The sequence below is a fragment of the Macaca nemestrina genome, chromosome 12 (assembly GCF_043159975.1).
Source record: "Macaca nemestrina isolate mMacNem1 chromosome 12, mMacNem.hap1, whole genome shotgun sequence".
NCBI lineage: Eukaryota > Metazoa > Chordata > Mammalia > Primates > Cercopithecidae > Macaca > Macaca nemestrina.
In genome coordinates, this window is record NC_092136.1 from 20780359 (window position 1) to 20802706 (window position 22348).

The 22348-nt window shown below is 51.6% G+C and overlaps 1 protein-coding gene across 6 annotated transcripts in view; it reads right to left on the bottom strand.

Moving 5' to 3' along the window:
• LOC105471623 (tetraspanin 18) overlaps positions 1-22348 on the bottom strand; it is a 200815-nt gene that overhangs the window by 48013 nt on the left and 130454 nt on the right. For all 6 annotated transcript variants that reach the window (XR_011610633.1, XM_011724195.3, XM_011724190.3 and 3 more), the window contains exon 3: positions 20830-20970. The gene's annotated coding sequence lies outside the window, so the exon portion shown is untranslated. The remainder of the gene's footprint in view (positions 1-20829; positions 20971-22348) is intronic.

The window sequence follows — 22348 nt, forward strand, 5'->3', positions numbered from 1 at the left end:
GTGTGGTCATGCTATTACTGCCCCCATTTCTCAACAGTGAAGACTGAGGCTCAGAGAGGTTAAGTCACTTGCTCAAGGTCACACACTAGAAAGTGGCAGAGCTGAGATTTGAACACAGGCAGTCTGGCTGCAGAGTCCAGGCTTATAACAACTGCCCAACATTACTGTTCTCCCTGGTGGGACAGCAGGGGTCCCACGCCTGCTACAGAAGGACAGACAGCCAGCCCCTCCAGCCTGCAGGCCAGGTCCTTTGCCCAGCAGTCCTCTGGAGCCACAAGGTGTCATGCTGCCCACCCCTGCGGTCTGCCATCCTGCCCAGCGTTGAGCGGTGCTGCCCTGGTAGGTGGGCTCTCATGGAGGGATCAGTCACTTTCCCATCATACACAATGTCAGGGCTGGAGGGGGCTCAGAGGTCCTCGAGTCCAACCACTTCATGCACAGATGATCGCTCTGAGGACCTGGCCCTGGCCACACAACATGTTCTGAAGGTCTTTGGCAATATTACACGGTGGCTTGGTCTTAAGATTCATCTCTCGGTGGCCTACTTCTCAGCTGAGCTGTGATCAGGTCGTGTGACTCAGCGGTGACTATCAGACCAGGCCTCTGTACCCAAGGGCTCACACTGGGTCAATATGCCCCATGTGCCAGGAGACCGTCTGTGTGCTTCACCCGCACTCTCATTTAATCCTCATAACATCACAATCATCCCCATTTTACAGATGAGGAGATGGAGTCCCAGGGAGGTGACACCCCTTCACTAGGGTTATGCAGCTTAGCAGAGGCTAGCAGAACATGAGGGTCTCTCTATCCACAAGCACAGAACTGGCACAGCTTCCAGCCCTGCGTATGGGACCTGGCACCAAGGCTGCCTGGCTGTCCCACTCTCCAGCATTCCTGCCGTACATCTTGGAGTTCACTGGCAGGGCTATGGCTTGGAAAACCTCACTCAGGGGCCATCCTGGTGCTGCTCTGGCACAGGCACTGTCATGAGTGCCTTTCGGGTTGGTCTTTGACTGTACAGCTTGTCCAAGATGTGGTCATGGAGGCCCAGGATGGACGATGGGCTAGGCTTCCAGAAAGGCAGGCTACTCCTTCCTGCACTGTCCAGCCTCCCCCAGCCTCACCCTTGGTGCGGTGAGGCTCAGCTGTCTGGGCTGAAACAGCTATTGCCCAGTTGGAGGAGAGACAGCCGGGAGAGAAGCCATCTCTTGCCTACAGTAGAGGTCCCTGCATGGCAGCTGGCGCTCATCCCTTGACCAAAGACAACTTGCCTTGAGTTTCCAGAGGACAATGGGACACCCTTCTTCCTCCCCTCTGCCATCTGGCCTCCAGACACTTACCCTGGGAGGCCACAGACGTCCAGCTCTGGCTGAAGGAGTCCTCCACCCCCATGCTGTCATTTACTTACCCCTGCCATATCCTCACAACAGCTTACAAGACCCTCTGTGGCCTGGCCCTCCCTTGTTGGGCTTACCTCCGACCACCCTCCTCACCCCGCTCCAGCCAGCTCCAGCTGCTCTGGCCTCCTCCTCAGTGGCAAGCACATTCCTGCCTCAGGGCCTTGGCACCTGCTCATCCTACTGCCTGGGACTCTCTTCCCCCAGATAGTCCACATGGCTCATTTATTCGACTTATTCAGGTCTCTGCTCAAAGAGAGAGACCTTCCCTAAGCCCCGCTCACACAAAAGCCCATGCACTCCGTTACTGTCCGTCCCCTCATTGTGGACAGGATCTCCGGCAATGTTTTCTTTCCGTTATTCACCTTCTCTCCCTTTCTCTTGAATGTAAGAGGGCAGGGGCTTTGGTTGATGGCTGAGTCACAGCACCCAGTATACTGAGTGCTCAATGGATGTTTAGGGGAGGAAGAAGGAGAAAGGGAGGGAGGAAGGGAGGGATAATTTCCATGTGGGCTTCTTTCACGCATGTCTGATTTAACCCTTGCTAAAACTCTACTGGAAGGTGCAGGACCAGCTACAGCACTTCTGGGAAGCAACTATATCATTTGCGTGGCTCAGTAAAAACAAAGGGGGGTCCCTTGTTCAAAAGTTATTAAGAATTTCAAGATGGCAAGGGCAGAGTATTGAACCAAGTGTGGGGCCCTTTGATGTTTAGGGTTCTATGGGATTGCACAGGTCACATAGCTGTGAAGCTGGCCCTGGGGAGGTGCTATTAGCATTTCCATTGGGCTGCTAAGGGATGGGAGGTATAGGGGTTGCCCAACATCACACAATGGGAAAGCTCTCTCCTCAGTTCCCACAATGGCAATGGAAGACAACATGTTACCACCACGTTTTTGGAAATCTGGAGACCCAGCCCAGACACAAGAGTGGGAGAGCACATCTGACTATGAATCTCCTGTTTTATTTCACATATTCATGTAATTTTTTTGCATTTTACTCCAAAATATACCACATATTTAAACAATATGATTTTTAAATATAAAAGTAAGGTGTTATCTTTCAAATCTTCAAGAATTAATGTTCTATCAGGATGCACAGGGTGAACCCTGAGACTCTGTGTACCTTCTGGTTCAGGGAGAAGTACCCCAGGGCCCCGTGGGTACCCACCACTCAGTTTAAAAAGCACCATCCTGTGCAACATTTCCTGGCACAGGCTCAATAGCCCATACTGCACAATAAATGTTAGTTTCACTTCCTTATTCTTTCTCTCCCTCCTGCTTCCAAAGGAAACCTCCCCCCGGGCCGGCCCCAGACCCAGAGAGCAGGGAGTCTTCCTCAGGCTGGGATGGAGACGCTGGATCTCATTATCTCTACAGCATCCAGAGGGGAGCCCAGCGTGGCTCGTTCCCTCCCGGGGCGGTGCCCCTCAGCCTGTTAGCGGGAAGAGAAGAGCGTTCTTATACTGCCCAGCCAGCCAGGTCCGCTGCTGCTCTAATTGGAACACGTAATGGTTTGTTAAGACAGTCTAATTTGGGGAGGCCTGGGAAGGAGTCCCCTGGGGTGTCTGGGGTGGAGCTGGGGGAAGGGGCCTTGGATGGTATTGCCAGTGGGGCCGGAAGCATGGCTGAAATGCTGTTTGGTTTTTGGTGTTTGCTTTGCCAGATGACGTCTTAATTCAGGATGGAAAGATGCAGTCTATTGTACTTCTGTGTGCATGTGTGTGTGTGTGTGTACGTGCATGTGTGTGTTTGCATGTGCACACACACAGGAGATATAGTGGTCAGTGGGTATGTGCAACTACATGCCTGTCCATAGTGCAGGGTATTGGGCCGGGAGCAGTGGGGAGAGGGAGAGAAAAGAGGCCAAGCTCTATTACACCTAAAGGTAGAAAGCTGTGGTCTCCTCTTAAGAATGCAAACAAAGACATCTATTTTCCCACGACTAGCTTACCCAGCCCCTATTCACACTAATTAGGAGGCCTGGGAATTTCTCCTAACTTTGTAATTACTGTTAACAGACTTCACAGGGGCTGTGGGCGAAATGGAACAACCCATCCTATTTTCATAGCCAACATGATGATGGCTCAGGTGGTCACCACAACCTGCGCTCTTTCTCTCCGTTCCCTCCCTTCCCCGCTTTCTGGGGCCCCAGATGCTTGGACACCCGGGGAGATGATCTAACAGAGGGGCAGAGGTGGGGGGTCCTCATGGGCTGCTTTCACTGCTTTATTTAGTTGAGTGGGTCCTGGCTGAGGCTTCTGGAAAACGTTCTCTGTGTTGGGGATGGGAGAACAGGGGTGGGAGCCCAGGGAATGGACACTGGGATCTCTGCAGCCTGCACCTCTCCCCTTGAATGATCGTGGACAGACCATTCCAGGCCACTCTTCCTGGGCCACACACTGCCCCTGCCCAACCCCACCCAATATCCATTAGATGAACCACCTTTTAAAGGCAGCGCTGGAGAACTGGCAAGATCACAGCAGTGACTTCACAATGTCATCAGGCTCCCGCCCCAGCCTGCTGTACCCTGCAGACATCATAGGAAACCACAGTTAAGCCACTATGGGGACCCCCTGATGGTTTGGCAGCGGGATGGCGACTTTTGCCAGCTGACAGGCCCAGAGACTGCCAGAAGTGGCAGTGCACGGCCCTTCCCACAGGCTGCATTTGTGCACACAAAGACCCTCCCTCTGGGCCTCCTTTCCTCAGAGGCGGAGAAGTCCTTCCACCCTGGCATCCGCTGCAGGCTCTGCAGGGGCCTTGGGGAGGAGGCACCAATGCTCCTGGTGGGCTCTTCCCAGTCCCAGCTCCATGAAACCCTGTCTGTCTGGGACTTGTGGCCTGGCTCTGCTTCCAGAAGACAATTCTTTGTTCTTTGCTGTCTGCCCGGGAGCTGAGAGTCTCCATACATCAGGGAGCTTACAAGCCACTTTCTCAATCATGTTAAAAAGGGCTGAAGCAGTACCAAAGAGTAGCTGACTGTTGGCGATTTTTATCTTTTTCTTCATACTTGAATGATTTCTATTTTTTACAACAAGGAACATGTATTATTTATGTAATTAAAACGAATCATTGTAAAAGGGCCACCACTTAAACCCCATACTCTAATGTTACCGTGTCTTTGATGGTGCTAAAACCTGGGCCTGGAATCTTTTCTTCCCTGGTCAGCCTGGAAAACTCCTTCTCACCCTCCAAGGCCCAGCTTGATGTCTCCTCAGCCATGAAGGCTTCCCTGATTTCTCCAGCCTAGGCAGTGATCCCTTCTGTTTACTTCCAATGCCTTTACTTTGGAGATAAGAAAACAAAGACCAGAGAGGGACAGGGATCTCCTCAGGCCACACAGCAAGGTCACATGTGGCAAAGGTCACTAATCAGAGGAGTGCCCTCTACAGTGTCCAAGCTGGGGACGCTGGCACACACCCTATTTGACACATAACACCTGCCTCCCTGGAGTCAGCCCTTGTCCTCTCGGAGACAGAATTGACCCACCTTTGTTCATCCCGGGAATGAGCCAGGGCGATCTTCTCCTAGTCCCCAGGGGCACAGGTCACTGAAGCATGGGATAAGGAACAGAAAACGGCCCTGTTGTTCCACAAAAGGGGACTGGGGACAGGAAGCACAGGGGTCCTTCCTCTCTGGAGCTCCAGGCTGTGTCTGAGTGGCACCCCGAGCCCCATGCAGGCCAGGCTAGCTCTTGCCTGGGCCTTTTCCTGACCAGTAGGTTGGAGGCCTGGCTCGCACAGGGCCACACCACCTGGGGTCTGAATCTCAGCTTTGCCACTGAATAGCTCTGTGACTCCAGCTAGGCTGTTTCACATACCCGAGGCCTATTTTACCAGAAAGACTAAGATTTTATAATATCACCTCCCATTCATTAAGCACTACTATGGCGCCAGGGCACGGATGAGGTGTTTTATGTAAATCCTAGCTCATCTTCCTGAGCACGCTTTGAGAAAGCTATTATCACTCCCATTTTACAGGCGAAAAACTGAGGCGCACAGGAAATGAAGCCACTTCCCTGAGGTCGAGAGCTAGAAGTGACTGAGCTGGGACTTGAGTCTGGATCAATGTGGGAGCAATAAGCTCGACTCCCAAGGTAGTTATAAGGATTCGATGAGATAATTTTGCACAGGGCAAGTGCTCTGCAGATAATTATGCTCTGAACGCTATAACGTCTTCTCGATTCCATTTTGTAATGAGAGCAAGCACTGCGAATTGGGTTGTGCAACGAGCCAGGCTGAGGGAAGGTCGGGAGGGAAGATTTCTTGGTGACCTGAAGGGAGGTGGCAAATCCCTTGGCAGCCCCTAGCCTCCGAAGCCCCAGGGCCCAGACTTGCTCCCAGCCAGAGAGTATTGTTTGAGGATAAATATTATTTTATGCTCTAGCTTAATCCAAACCAATCTTATCTTTCCCACTGAAATGCCCACAGCCCAGAGAAAGTTAAGCCCTCTGCTGCTTGCCTAATTGCAGGCTTAGAGCTCTGGTTAGGGACACCAGCTCTCTGGAAAAGCCCGGTAAGTGGTCTGGTATTTGGCAGTGGCATCAGAGAGGCTGGCTGTGAGCTGGGCTGTCTGGTGTTCTAGGCCCACATGGGCAGGGAGGGCCCCACGGGGGAGAATGTACCTCTGCAAGGGGCTGGTTCAAGGCCTCTCACTCTTGCATGGAGGTGCTGCTCCAGCCCTGGGGGAGATGTAACTACAGGCGAGCAGGGGAAGTGGGTCTTACCCCCCTACCCCCCGTTTAATGCTGATTCTCACTTGGCTGGAAAAGCAAAATGGGTCTGTGGGCTGCGGGACCCCTCCTTCTCTCCAGTTATGTCTGTTTGCCTCCCTCCTCTTCCTATGGTATTCTCCGAAAAAGGGTTGCTAAAGGGAGAAGCGCGGTCTCAGCAGGTTCCACTCTGTTGAGGGCTGGAAGATCCTTAAGTGGATCAGGAGTCAGCCTGGGTGGAACCCAGCCCCAGCCTCTCCTCACAGCCTCCCCACTGGGAACTGCCAGCCCAGCCAGCCATAGACCTGAGGGACAAAGATGTCCCCCTACCCAGGCACCAAGCATGCAATTAGTTCTCCAGCTGGTTCCCATCTCACCATTTTCCTCTTTCTCCCTGGGGTGTTTCAAAAGGATACCTGGGAAGAGAGGCTTGGCAATCAAGACAGACTCGGGCATGAATCCTTGCTCTGTGACTTGGGACAGCTGAGCTGCCTTCTCTGTGCCTCAGTTTGCTTATCTGTAAAATGGGATCGCCATAGTACTATCTCACAGTGTTAGAGGGAGGGCTAAATGAGATCGAGTGCCTGGAACAGGGAGAGATCATTCTGGCTCTTCCAAGGGCAGAGGAGGGAGGTTTTGCCCAGAGGCAAAGGCACAAAGTCCATTGACTATTATGGGACCAGATGGGCTCTCCTCTTGAGACCCACCCTTTTCCCCATGCCCAGGTTGCCGGGCTGCCATCTCTGATTCAGGTGGAAGAGGTGGAGGTGAAACTAACATTGGTTACTGTATGTCCCGCACTGTGCTAGGCCCATCTCCTTTTTACAGGTGAGGACATTGAAGTTCAGTGGTATGGAGTTTGCCCAGGAGTGCACAGATCCATGGTGGAGTAGGAATGTGTCCTCATGCTTTTATACAGGGGTCTTTCCCACCCCACTCAGCTCCTGAAGCCCCCTAAGAAACAGATGTAGGGCTATCCTCATGCTGCGGGTGCTGGGTGCAAGGTGGGGACAGGTGAAGCCACCCAGCTGGCCTGGAGTGGCAGGGCCGGAACAAACACAGCTATGCCAGCCTGGGAGGGCCTAGATCATAGAAGCCCCTTGAGGAGCCAATCCTGATGTCTGTAGGTCCAGGAACGCCAGCTCCTTTCGCAGATAACAGCTCCCTCTGGGTTCTGCCCCATGCTCCGCTCAGAGGGCTCTGACGACCAGTGCCTGCGTATCCAGGCAACAGGCGCATCCTAAGTCCTCTTCAAGTCACATGCCTACAAGTCAGGACAGCACTCCCCGCAGACCTCCTCAAGGTGGCTCATTTTCAGCTTCCCAGAAGGAAATAAACCCCAAGGAGTCCAGATCCCTCAGCTCCCCCGGGCCTTGGAGGGACTGGGCTTTCAGCCACATCTCCTTAGATTTAAGCCTGTAAAATGCATCGCTGGATAAGGTCCCTTCCATGTTGCTTTCTTTGTCTCCAGTCGAGGGGTTTGTCTGCTATGAGTTTGCATATTGTTCTTTCTGCAGCCACAAGAATAAGGCCACAGGACCCTGGAGCTGCCACGCAATCTCCGGGATTGTCACAGAATCCCCAGGGTCCAAAATGTCTGGAACTTCCTGAAGCTGCCATGGCACTCCTGGGATTATCCAGAATCCCTGGGCTGTCATGGTGTGCCCAGGCTCACATAGGTCCCTTGAGTGTGGGAAAAAATTCTGGGCCACCATGAAATTCCCTGAACTAACATGGAACCCCCAGGCTGCCACGAAGTGCTGGGCCACCCCAGGGTCTCTAGGCTATGCAGGGCCCCTGTGCTGCCAAGGGACCACTGGACTATCTTAGAATGGAAATGATTGGCTGAGTCCTCCAGCAACCCAAAACCACATACCGTCACCTCTAGCCCCTTATCCAAGCATTTCTCCCATCTTTTTCCCAACCTCAGCTGAAACATTCCTGCCTCCAGGAAGCCCTCCCTGGTGTCTCTCTAGGCCTGGCTAGGTGCCACAGCCCTAGGTATCCTGGGCTCCATGATAGTTCCCTGGGTCTGCCCTGTCAGAACACTCAGCATGCAGTCCTGCCACTGTCTGGTCATGGATCTATCTCCTCTGGAGCACAGGCGCCCTGTGCCCAGGCTGGGCAGGTGGCATTTAATGACTATTACTTCATATTAACTATAATATTACTTAACTGTGTGCTATCAACTTACTAGGCACTTGATGGCTGTGTGACCTTGGGCAAGTTGCTTCACCTCTCTGTGCCTCAGTTCCCTTTTGCATAAAAGGCTGGTGTGAAGCTTCAATAACTTATGTGAAGCATTAAAGCAGAGCCTGGCATATAGTAAGCATAATATAGATACCTGCTATCATTAAATAACATGTGAACTATATTCATCAGGCTTTCACAGGGTCTAGACTTGCAGCAAGGATGGAAAGAGGATTCTCCCATAATGCTCAGTGCTCCAATGATAGTGTACATGAGCACAGCACTTACCATGTGCCGGGCACTGCACTTGATGTTTTACATGCATTCACTCAGTGAATCCTCGTGGCAACCCTGTGAGGTTGGTGCATGCTATGGACTGAATTATGCCTCTTTCCACCCAAATTCATATGTTGATGCCCTAACTCCCAATGTGACTTCACTGGAGATAGGACCTTTAGGGAGGTAACTGAAGTTCAGTCAGATCATAAGAGTGGGGTCGGCCAGGTGTGGTGGCTCACGCCTGTAATCCCAGCACTTTGGGAGGCCGAGGCGGGTGGATCACGAGGTCAGGAGATCGGGACCATCCTTGCTAACACAGTGAAACTCCGTCTCTACTAAAAATACAAAAAATTAGCTGGGCGTGGTGGTGGACGCCTGTGGTCCGAGCTACTCAGGAGGCTGAGGCAGGAGAATGGCGTGAACCCAGGAGGCAGAGCTTGCAGTGGGCCGAGATTACACTACTGCACTCCAGCCTGGGTGACACAGCGAGAATCCATCTCAAAAAAAAAAAAAAAAAAATGGGGTCTTAATCTGATAGGATTGGTATCTTTATAAGAAGGGGAAGAAGCTGGGCACAGTGGCTCATGCCTGTAAACCTAGCACCTTGGGAGGTCGAGACGGGTGGATCACCTGAGGTCAGGAGTTTGAGACCAGCCTGGACAACACAACATGGCGAAACCCCATCTCTACTAAAGATACAAAAAAATTAGCCAGGCACGGTGGTGGATGCCTGTAATCCCAGCTACTCTGGAGGCTGAGGCAGGAGAATTGCTTGAACCTAGGAGGCAGAGGTTGCAGTGAGCCAAGATTGTGTCATTGCATTCCAGCCTGGGTGACACAGCGAGACTCTGTCTCCAAAAAAAGAAAAAAAAAAAAAGAGGAAGAGAAACTACAGAGCTCCCTCCATGCTCTGTCTCTGTGCATGGAGAAAAGATTGCATGAGGGCATAGTGAGTGGCTTTTAACCGCTACTCTGAACCTGCCTCCAAGTCCAAGGGTATGGGATGGGCATCCCTGAGGCAGGTATGCAGGCATGAGCAGCATCTACACCAAACAATACACACCGAGAAGAATGGATGAAGGAACAGGGCACATCTCAGCCAAGACTTTCAGGCTGCCTGCCAGGCCCAGCATCCTGAAGGCTGGTGGTATGAAGAGGGACTGGCTGTGTCCTGCATGGTCCCAAGCTGGTTGTGGCAGAATCAGAACTGCTCCACCATGGAACAGGTTCCCAGGTAAGGTGGTAAGCTCCCTGTCTTTGGAGGTAATCAAGCACTGCTGCTGGACCACCACTTACTGGTGATGTGTGGGGAAGAATAAATAGTACTGTGGACTGAATGTCTGTCTCCCCCCAAATTCATATATAGAAATCCTCACCCCCAATGTGATGATATTTGGAGGTGGGAGGTAATTAGGTCATGAGGATGGAGCCCTCATGAATAAGATTAGTGCCCTTATAAGAAGAGACAGGAGAGCTTGCTTCTTTCTCTGCCACATGAAGATGGAAGGAGAAGATGGCCTTCACCGAGAACCCTACCATTCTGGCACTCTGACTTAGACTTCCAGTCTCTAGAATCTTGAGAAATAAATATTTGTTGTTTAATCCACCTAGTCTATGGTATTTTGTTATAATAGCCCAAACTGCGAATGACAGACAGCAAGAGTAAAACTCTAAACAGTTCCCTCCAGTCTCAAGCAGCTGTGAAATATGAAAGAACTGTCAGTTAAGAGTCCCTGGAAACTCTTCCCTACCAGCTCTGCCCATCAATTCCTGCTTATCTTTCAAGTCCTAACTCAGACATCCTCTAGGAAGTCCTCCTTGCTTCCTTCCTCCTCTCCAGTCTCTATGCCACTCCACTCTCAGGTTGGTGATCTGTGTGAGTCTACTCAGCAAAACTAGAAACAATGAGTAGAAGTTACTAACATAAGAAGACAGAGTGAACCCCAATGCGAAGATGAGTAGTCCCCCAGCAGAGTCGAATGTAATGACATCTTTAACAGCTGAAATGTGGTGCAGGTGTTAAACCATGTATTTGAAATCGCAGAGACGTGGGGTTTAAATCCAGCCATCCTCTGTGTGACCTTGGGTAAGTGACTCAACCTCTCTGAGCTACAATTTCCTGAGCTGTAAAATGATTCCATCTCAAAGGATAAAACCAAAGATCAAATGACACCAGTAGGACTGGCACTCTATGCGATCAGGATCTGAGAATTTCCCGTAGTCTCCAGGAAGTAGTGAGCTGCTGACACTAGGTGTATTAAAGCAGATGTCAGAGGGGTTTCAATGTGGAGATTGGTACAGAGGATTTCTTTCTTGCACTGAAGTAAAAATTGCGCTCAGGGGCCTCGATGAGCTCTTTCAACTCTTAAAAAGAAAAACACACACCTCTGCCTTGGCCTTAGCTGGCTGCGGAGAGACGGGCATATCGTTGAGCAGACACTGTCTCCACCCACCTCCACATAAGACATACGAGTACATTTACATGACATGTCCAGAAAAGGTAAATCTATAGATACACAGAATAGACTGGTGGTGACCTTGGGCTGGGGTGGGAACAGGGACTGATGGCGAATGTGTGCCACATTTCTTTGGGGAATGATGGAAATATTCTAAAATTAGATTGTGGTGATGTTTGCAAAACTTTGTAAAGTTAACACAGACTATAGAATCATATCCTTAAAACAGGCAAATGTTACGGTGTGTAAATTATACCTTTATAAAACTGTTTAAAAAATAAAATAGGAACAAGAGCAAAACAGGACTGCAGAAAGGTATGGTAGGGGCAAGGCCCATGCCCTGTGGGAAGTGTGGTACTGCGGGCTGAGGCCTGAGGTCACAAGGTCGGAAGTCACTGCCAGTTTCAGGGACCACCTCTCCACCTGAGCCGTTCCACTGGTGCTTTCTTGTTATTTCCTGTGGGAGTCGAGGCAATGCGGCCTGCCCGCCCACCCCGACCTCATTAAAACCCTGACACAAAGCCTGATAATGTGAGGAGGGTGGGCCTGGGGTTCTGACAGGGCCCTGGGAGGCGACTGTGTGAGGGAAGGAGGCCTCCAGAGAGATTGAGCCTTCTAGAAGCCTTTGAACACTGGGCCCGTGTGACAGCTCAGGGCATCCTGTGGTCTGAGGCCTCTGAGTTAGGATAAAAGCCATGGAGGGGGCCCGGCCATGTCTCTAAGGCACTGCGGTTCCATCAAAGGGAGGAGCAGGCAGCACCAATCATATCCTGGCATCAGCTACGTGCCAGGGAGAAGCTGACATTTATCCTGCTGATACTACTGGATGTGGGACATGTACATTTGCTGAGAAGACTGTCTGGGCTCAGCTTCTATGCACTGTGGAGAGATCTGACTCGTTCCTGGTTGTACAGTTAACTGGTTTTAACCTCTCCACGAGCGAGAAGTGGATATTTACCAAACCCATTTTAGACTAAAGGAAACCAGAGTTCTAGAAGGTAAGTCACTTCCCTGTGGTCACAGAGCAAGCAGCAGGGACAGGATTTAAACCCAAGGCCTTTACAAAGCAGGGGAATGACTTTTTTCAAAGCAGTCTGAACACCACTCTCTTGGTTGGTAGTGAGCTCCCCGTCGCTACAGGTATGTAAGCAGAAGCTGAATGAGCACTTCTCAAGGAGTGGAAACTGATGACCTTAAAATCCCTCCCGGCCCAGTCTGCGAGGCCACACATCCTTGCTGATCACTTCTTTCAAGAGTTAAATCTATACTAAGAGTAAAGCAGAAAAAAGGGCCTGAGCCCTCCTGAGGGAGGAGACCTAATGGGCAGAGCCTGGCTGGCAACCCCTCAGCCAGAACCACAGCTCCCCCAAGCGCTCACCACAAATCAGCAGTGATTGCGGGTTGGGGCTAACGTGATCCTTAAATACACACAGACCAGAGCCAGCATCACCTGGCTCCAAGCGACTGCCCTTTAAACTAGCACCAGCAGTGGGTGCACTGGAAGCAGGAGCTGCCAAACTCAAAGGATATAGAGTCCCCCTCTGACCCTCCAGCCAGCGGCTTATTTCAGACCTGCCTCACTTTCTGCCCCAGGTGTGGGGGCTCCACCTTCCCTCTCTCCAGTTCTGCCCGCCCCAAGGAGTCAGGACCCTGGTTGTGGTTTGCAAGTTTTCTCCTCCCGGCCAGTGGCTGGACTCACTGTAGGATGAGCTCATTGGAAGCTCCTTTCCCTGATCCTGGGAGAGGTGAGCCCGCATTCCCTAAGCTGTGCCCACCTGGGCCTAGGAATGCAGCAAGGAAGGCTGGGGTCTCTAAGGAAGGGGCTCTGCTCCCTCCTCTCCATGGGGCTCCCCACGCCAGTACTGAGGTGGGGAGGCCAGGTGCCCTTCACACCCACACCCACAGCCCGGCTCCCACCTCAGGCCCCGACAGGATCCTCTCCTGGTCTCCTCCCAGCTCCACACTCAGGGGTGTCTGGGTTAGCTCTTGCACGTCCATGTGCCTCCATTCCAGGCCTAGCACCCAGATGTGCAGATGGTATTTTATTTTCCTCTATCCCCAAAAAGATAAAGGGGAGCATGCAGAGATGAATTACAGTGCCTGGCAGGGACTGAAGGCTTCCAAGGCACTCAGACGGAGAGTGATGACAGATGGCCACCTGGGCTCCAGCCTCCAACTGAGTCCCCTGAGGGAAGGATCTAGTAACAGGGCAGAACTCCTGCATGACCAGGGTATCCATGCTGCACCCGGCCTCCTTTTTCTCCATCTCCCCACAGGCTCAGCCCTGCCCTTAGAAGCCAGCCTGTCACCAGCTGGAGGCCTTGCAATGACTGCAACTGAGTCTATTCACCCTCAACCATTATCCCACCTCCCTGCCATCTTCTCAGGGCATCACCTGTCTTCCTCCTCTGCATAAACCCTTTCATGGCTCCCCAGTGCTCCTGGGGAAAAGCCCAAACTCAGCACAAGAGGCCTATCTCATATCCCTTCCCCTCCCCTACTTCCTCTGCTCACTCCACCCAGTGGCACCACTTGTAGCTCCTTGAATGCTTCTGCTCTGTCATGCCCCAGGGACTTTGCATGTGCTAATCCCTCTGCCGGGAATCTACTCTCTCTGGACTCACACACAGACTCCTTTGTCCCCCTTTAAAACATTCATAAACCAGTCGGGTGTGGTGGCTCATGCCTGTAATCCCAGCACTTTGGGAGGCTGAGGAGGGTGGATCACCTGAGGTCAGGAGTTTGAGACTATCCTGGTCAACATGGTGAAACCCCATCTCTACTAAAAATACACAAATTAGCCAGGTCTGGTGGTGTACGCCTGTAGTGCCAGCTACTCAGGAGGCTGAGGCAGGAGAATTACTTGAACTGGGGAGGTGGAGGTTGCAGTGAGCCGAGATCGGGCCACTGTACTCCAGCCTGGGTGACAGAGCAAGACTCCGTCTCAAAAAAAAAAAAAAAAAAAAATCATAAACCAAGCCTTCTCCAGTACCTCCCCCTTCCCCAGCATGCATCACCTGGTCTATGGGCTGATGCATCACAGTGCATTAGACAGACTGCTGCCTGCTGTTGCCTCAGGGGCCCTCAAACTTGAGCTTCCATCAGAATCTCCTGGAGGGCTTGTCAAAACCCAGGTTTGCTGGGCCTTTGCACTCCCAAGTTTCTGATTCATGAGGGTCTGGGATGGAGGTCTGAAAATCTGCATATCCGAGTTCCCAGGAGATGCTGGTGATGCTGGTCTGAGGAGCATCCTTGAGAACTGCTATTTAAACCCTAAGCAACTTGAGGTTGGTCTTTTATTATTTTTTACCTCCAGCCTCTGAAAGAATCTGCTTTAAGGTTGGTGCTCAATCAATACTTGAATGAAAGGTATTGATGCATTTGTTGCAACCAGTGGGAGTGACAGGACATGTTTTGAGACATTTTTTTCCCCAATGTGTTCACTCTGCAGTGGGTATTCTCTCTTCTTTCCCAAGATGGTGGCCAAGTCTTTGGGTTCTAAGCCTTGGGGGTGGCTGGTATCCCAGGCCAGTCAGAAAAGTGGCCGGGTTTAGGAAGACAGCTTAGGCTGAAGCCCATGAAGGTGGCTGCGGTGTGAGTGTGCAGAGGAGAGCGGCAGAGGCAGCAGGCTTGAGGGGAGGGGTGGAGAGCGTCTCTAGAGATCAGCCAGATTGGTGGGATCCAAAAGCTATGAGCTCAGGTGCCTTGCTCCAGGAATGGCTCTCCCAAGAGATGATCAGACTGTGATGGGGGGATCCTGAGATGCCAGAGAATGGCTGGGAGACTGAACACCAAAGTTCATGGCTTGGAGTTGCAACCAAAGACCACAGCTGTGCCCTGGTTGGCACAGAAATAGCTGCTGCCCACCTGGCCTCACGAGACCCTGAGATTGGCAAAGCAGCCTGTCTGCGGGGCCCCTGTGCGGGCTCAAGTCCAGCAGCCTTTCCCAGATGTTTCAGATCACATAAGGCCACCAAGCCTCCTATGTGATCCTAGGTGGTAAAAATCCACTCCCCAACATAATTGGGATTGAATGTCTTTCAAATGCACGAGGGAGCTAAGGGCAGATTAAATCAGATTTAGAGAAGTAAAGGCAGATGGCACACCTTGTACCTGCTGCAAGTCCATTTAGCACCAATGATGTGCTGGGCCCCGTGCCAGTCCTGCTGGAGCCTAATGCCAATTGTGTTCACTTGGACCTGGGCCTCTACCCGAGTGTGGCAGCAGAGGGCACAGCTGGGAGTGCAGACTGTCAGAAGGTGAGCAGGAACAAACGATTGTGCTGCCAGGGTCACAGACGCTGGAGCTGGACTGAGCCCTGGGGCACCATGACAGAATAGGGGGCCCTGGCAGGTGGCCATCCACATTGTTTGTGAGCCTGGCACTCCAAGCCTGGCCTGAATGTGGTTCGGCTCAGGCCACTCTCATCTCCAGGACTCTGAGACCCCATAGAGTGCTGGAGACCCCTGTGACTCAGAGCAAACAGTGCTGGGGAAGCCAGGCTGCCTACGGGACCTGACTGCTCCTGCTCCTGTTCCTGCTCCACTGAGGCCCCTTGGCACCAGCCTCAGGACTTTTAGCCTGGATGACAACTGGCTGCAACAGCCACCAGACTACTGTCCCCTCCTGACTTCCTACCTGTCCCCTGCCCTTAAGGAGAGAAAAAAAAAAAAAAAGAAGAAAAGTTCTAGTCTTGAAGAGCCCTGCATTCAAAGAGAATGTTACTAGGAAAAGGGACTGATGTGGTTGGCAGGTGGAGGGAAGAGGAATTTGCTTTTTAATTTAAATCCTTCCAGATCATTTGAATTTTTAAGAAGCCTATATTGCTTGTGTAATAATAACTTTTCAAAGTAATTTTTTTTGTCTCACAAATGCAAAGTAGTCTGGAAAAATCCGTGGGGGAGCAAGAAGATGCAACAAATAACTTAAGGGTGTTCATTAAATACACCATCATCATTTTCTTGAGCATTTACCATGTGCCCAGAGCTCTGCTACATGTTTTAACACTCATTATTTAATTTAAAGCTCATCACAGCCCTATGATGCCATTAGTGCCACCATTTTCTAGATGAGAGACGAGAATTTGAGAGAGACTCAATAACATGCCCAAGGTCACCCAGGAGCTGGAGTTTGCAAGCTCTGGTCCTTAAATCAGGATACACACCAGGCTGCCTCCCTGAAATCAAACTGAGAAAGCTGATCAGCTCAAAAGCCATTTGTTTTGAGTCCATTCCACTACTTGAAAATTCCTGATATTCCACGGAAGCCAAAATCAAATTGTCATGGAAAAACAAGCCAACAGATTGGTATCTCCAGCCACCCTGGCTGAGGCTGGGACAACATGGATTCTAGAAAATCCACTGTGATCCTTCCACCCATCCATCCATTCACCAACCCCTGGCTGATGCCCCACATGGCAGGCTCTGCTGGCTACCAGAGAGGGTGAGATACCCACAGCCACCAGGAGACCGCAAGGCAAACACAGGGGCAGACTGGACCCCTACCCCCTTCCACGTGCAGGCTTGGCATCCTCCAGAAATAATCAAAACCCTTTGCAGTTCAGGATCCAAACAAGCATCAAAGCGGGGTGACAATGAAACAGGACTTTGCCATTGGCGCCCAGGGCAAGCCCATCTTCCCCCTGAAACACTTCAGTTTTCCTGGTGCTGAACTGGGACTTGGCAATCCACCCCATCCTTTAGGTCCATGTGCAACACCGGACCAGTTCATTTTAGTGGATTCTCTGGCATTTCACCCAGGAGTTAGGCCCAAGATGGCAAGGGAGGGTTGAACAAAGCTTCAGGTACCATGGGAAGCCGGGGTGGGATTTTCCCCCAAGGCCTCAGCCTGAAGACCTGAGCTGCTGAGAGCAGGGACCCTGAGCATCCTATCCAATAGGACTCCACGTGCCTCTCAGAGGCCCAGGCACACAGCAAGTGCTCAATGAAGTGTTGGTGAATCAACGAATAAATGTGATTCTAGGTAAGGCAGCCCCAACCCCATCACTATTTGGAGATGGGAGGGGTGTGACGTCCCACCCCATCACCAAGTTTTCTTTTTTTTTTTTCTGAGATGGAGTCTTACTCTGTCACCCAGGCTGGAGTTCAGTGGTGTGGTCTTGGCTCACTATAACCTCCGCCTCCCAGGTTCAAGCAATTCTCCCACCTCAGCCTCCCAAGTAGCTGGGACTACAGGTGAATGCCACCACACCCAGCTAATTTTTGTATTTTTGTAGAGACGGGGTTTCACTACGTTGGCCAGGCTGCTCTCGAACTCCTGACCTTGCGATCTGCCTGCCTCAGCCTCCCAAAATGCTGGGATTACAGGCGTGAGCCACCACGCCTGGCCCCCATCACCAAGTTTTTTGGGACATGGACCAACAGGCACCTATACACTGAAGACTCCCACAGACTTATATTAATACGATTGAAATATAAATAATAACAACACCAATAGCATCAGTACTACACTGAATGCTGATCCCTGGCAGGTGCTCTGTTAAGCACTTTCTGTCATTCAAGTATTTCCTTTCACCTTCACACAGTCTTATGAGAAGTGTACTATTATTATCCCTAACTTACATATAAGAATACTGAGGCTGTACTGCTGGCAGAGCTCAGATCCGAATCCAGGTCTGACATGGAATACAATGTCTCAAGCTGGAAGGGGCTTGATAAACTATAGGCCAGGAGGCTAAGGACATCAGTAGCACAGCCCAGACCAAGTCTCCCAACTTCCAGCCCAGGGTCTGCCACTAGGTCGGCGGCTTGCAATGCTCTAAGTGAAAATGAGTCCTAAGCTCTGTAGCGTCTCTCAGGAATGAGAGGATTAAGAACTCCCGGTCTTTGTGCAGGGCTCTCTTTGAAAGGGCTCTCCAAAACTCCCTTTTCCAGGGACCAAGAGGACAAAAGGAAAAGGGAGGAGCTACTAAACTCCCCACCCAAGCTGTAGTTGAAAGCAGCCTTGAAGACAAGATGGCCCCAGGCCCAGCACCGCCAAGCCTGGAGGCCTGCAGGAAAGAAGGCTAACCGAGTTCATCTGGCTTCCTGCCTGGCACAGTCTTTCAAGCCTCAGGGTCCCACTGTCAGGCCTTTGCTCTCACTGTGTCTTCCTCCCAAATGTCCTTTCTAGCGTCCTCACCTGGCCCATATCTAGGCTCAGCTCACAGGCCTTGCATCCCCTGACTTTACACCACCACTGTGCAGCGGTAACATCTCCTTCTGGCCTCTGAACCTCCAAGCCTTCTTTTCTATTTCTCCTCTGTACCCTCCCATTCTTTACCTTGGATGTCTTGACTTTGATCGTCTCCCTTAGAGCTGGCCTCTGAGGTGCCTGTTGAGTGCATCTGAATGAATGAAGCATGCCTGGGAAGTGGAGCTTGTATGATTCGTTTTACGAACAGGTGCACACTCCAGGAGCAGGTCTGCAAACACTTGCCCTTCCTCCTCCCCAGGGCCATGACGAGTGGCACCTTACACCCTAAGTCCTAAAGGCTGAGAACCAAGTCATTCTGCTATTTCTGCTGCATCAGGCACAGGTGGGAACTTTACAAAATGGTGTAGAAAGTTAACTGACTGACGTATCTACCAAGCCAGCCCAGTTATGGTTTAGCACTGTGTGAGACATCAGGCGAGGGGCTGGGGGCAAGACACCCAGAGGAGGGTCCTGTCCTCAGGAGATCTCCCAGAGGAGAGGGCAGGGAACCCTGAGGACAGGGACCTTTGGGCTTTTCTCACCCTCAATCCCCAGCATCTAAAACAGCTCCTGGCACATGGTAGGCACTCAACAGCCATTGGCTGAATAAATGAATTAACACTCATTGACCCAGAGGTGCTGAGCTCACCATATAAGGCAGGGTGGTGCTGAGCGCTGAGCTGGCTGCACGGTGAGTCAGAGCTTTGGAGCCCACAGGCGAGACACAGACCGAGAGAGACTGGGGGAGGGCCAAGAGGTTTGTGGTTGACCAAAACCAAGCGAAGGGCAGATCTGACAAAGTGCCTGGCCACAGCTGCCAGGGAGGCAGCATCACAAGCTGTGGTTTTCAGTATTTTTTTCTGCAGAGGAATATTTGCTCAAATGAAATCACACATCTCTCCCTAAATGCAGGACAGAGCTGCCACGGTGGAGGGCAGCAGGGCTGCCAGGCTGGCCTGGCCACGTGTACCCTTGTGCCCCCAGAGGCAGAGCTTCCACTCAACCAGTGGCCGTCCCCCTCTACTCCCCTGTCCCTCTAAGGGGCTTCGGAGAAGCAAGGCTGCGGCTGGTCTTCTGGGAAGGGGCCCATTTAGGGCAAATAAACCCTAAAGAGGCACAAGAAAGTCCCCCAAGTCAAGAAGGAGTGGAGGTGGGGGGAAGAAGGAACAGGCCTTCCCTGCGAGTGGAGGTCTACTCAAGGCAGCCAGGAGCTGGGGTAGCTGAAATAGTGGGGCGGCCATCAGAGAGTGCAGGGACTCTTTATGAGGACCTTCTGGAACAATCTTTTTGGAACGTGAAGTATGACTTGCAGATCCATCAGAGGCATGGGGGGTGTGTGTGTGTGTGTGTGAGAAAGTTGGGCTTTCAGATACTGGATTCACTAAAAAAGAGGCACTTAGAGAGAGGCCAACCTTGGTACCATAAATCACAGGAAGGACCCCAACTGGGGCACATGCGACCACCTGGGTGCTTTATTGCTCCCGCCCCGACTCCCACCATGACACCAGTAGGAAGAATCTGCTGCTTTGTCTGCCCAGCATTCCTTACTCCTTTTTCTAAAAACAATGCCTGGATTTTCCCTTGGAAGTCCATCCCCTCATGCATGCAGGCTGACTTCCCCAACCCACCACACCTACCACCCTCCAGCACAAACCCCCGCCCCCCCACACCCCCCCACTCCCCCCCAAACCCCCACAACCCCCCCACTCAACCCACAACCCCCCCATCCCCGGACTGACCCAGTTTGGCCAATCAGCATAGCTTATCCTCCAGGTTTCAGTGATTGCTCAGAGGTGGTCATGTGACCCAAGACCATCCAATAAGCCTTGACTTTGGGATTTTTGTTGGAACTCCTAGGAAAAAGAAGCTCTCCTTCCATTGGATTTGAAATGAGCAAGACGTCAGTCTGCAGCTGCACGTCCCTGCCCTGCTGCCACATGGAGAGTGGCTGCCAAGGACTGAAACTCACAAGGAGGGAGGCAGAGGACACGGATGTAGTGAGACATGGTCCTAATAGCATCATTTGAGCCCTGGCTTCAGCCCTGCCTGCCTTCAAACCAATAAATAGGCCCCATATCGACAATATATTAGAAACTAATAAAAAAGCTAATAAATGGCCTATCTTGCTTAATCCAGTTTGAGTGTTGGCTCCCAAATGATGCAGCATCTGACCTCAGTTCAGCTTTTACCTTCTCACCACCCACTGCAGCCAACCTTTACTTCTGACCCACCACTGGTTCTTGCTTACCTGGGCAACAGCTCCACCCTTCCCCAGCTGAGCTTGAGGGGTATGGGCCAGCAACCTGGTACGCTAGCGTGTACCTCAGCCTTCTCAGCTGTCTGGCCCCTCTGAGGGTTATCTTTTTGGCTAATCTAGTGAAACCCCAGCAACCTTGGCTCAGATCCACTCACACTATCTGCACCCCTTACACTCCTGCCCATGCACCTTTGGTGTGATGAGGGAGACAGATACTAATGCATGAAAGAGAATGAATGATAGAGAATGACAGGTGCCCTGCTGATGGTCACCCTTAGCAACAACAACAGCAACAACAAAAGTAGCAAAAATCCCCTTGCTGAACAAGCCTAAACTCCGTTACCTGGAGAGCCAGCGTTGAGACGTCTGCAAAAGGATTATGCCCGCGTCTCCAGAAATCAAATTCAAGGGGTTCCAGTTGCTTTGATGGTAGTATTAGAAGCTCAGCTCATCTGAAGCTTGACGCTGTCCAGGAGATGCTCACCTGTGAGAGGGAAGCAGAGGCAGCCGTGATTACCTGCCTGAGCTGAGGTCTCTTCTTTCTGTTTGAAGGGCTCTCCTGGCCCTGCAGGAGGCGAAGTCATAAAACCAAGACTGCAGGAGTCTGCAGGTGAGCATCAGCATTGGAGACTCAACATCTAGATCCGACTGAAGTAGCCTGGAAATAATTCTAAGACACAAAGGTATGCATGTGCCCGTGTATGCGTGTGCTGAGTAAAAACACATAAGCATCATAACCCCTGCATCTAGCACAGTTCCCCTTGCAGAAGGGAGAGGAGGTTCAGCAAATGTTTCATGATTTGCTTTGATGTAAAACATAATTTGTATGTCTGAGTGCAAGGCAACTCCATGAGTCCAAACAGATTGGAGAGAAGTTTCTTCCTCGTGTGAAAATGCATTCCTGGGATGCTCCATGCAGCCAGACCAATGGCCTCTTTTTACAAATAAGGAGACTGATACCCAGAGAGGGGTACGACTTGCTCAAAGTCACACAGCGAGTTGGTGGCAGAGCAAGACCTAAACTCTGGGTCTCTCCTGACTCATGCTGAGGCCTCTCTCTGGGGCCAAACCCTTCTCTGTAGCTGTCAGGCTGGAGCAGCCCCAGGAGCATAGCAGGAGCCTGTTGCATGCTGTGGCGGCGGACAGGGGAGGATGCTCACCACCTCTACTCAGTCTTGGGCCTCAGCAGACAAATGTTTCCTGGCTCTGCTCAAGCCCAGACAGAGAACAGGAAGTTGCCCACAGTGGCCAAGAGCATGGGTTTTGGAGGCAGGTGGACCTTGGCCACAGGCGCAACCTCTTTCCAGAAGAGGCAAGTCAGGTGTCCTCTCAGAGCTTCAGACTCTTCATTTGTAAAATGGGAATAATAATAGCATCTTTTCCTGAGGATTGCTGGGAATTCAAATGACTTTCATAAGTCTGTGAAGCCCACAGAGGAGCATTTGGCATCTAGAAATTGCTCAATAAATGTTAAGGAGGTGACGCAGAGGACAGTGCATGTGCATGTCAGGGGAGGTGGAACACCAGACTTGGGTTGCCTTGTGTTCCTGGCAAGCCTTTAGACAAACAGCATCTCTAAATTCCGCCAGATATTCCTCCCCTCTGCACCCACCTTCTCCCTTTTCTCTGCATCTCAGAGACCTGTGTGGGCCCCCAGATCAGCAAGCCTGCCCCTCTTTCTAGGCTGGGAACCTCCCATCTGCCTAAGGATCCCTTTACCCCCGTCACCAAGCACAGCCCACATTTCACCAGCCAGTAAAATGCAAATGTCATTAGCACTGTGCAAGCTGGTGAGCACGAATGTCACACCAGACGGTGTGAACTGGGGAGCAGGGGGAGGGTGCATTCCCCAGGAGGGGTGG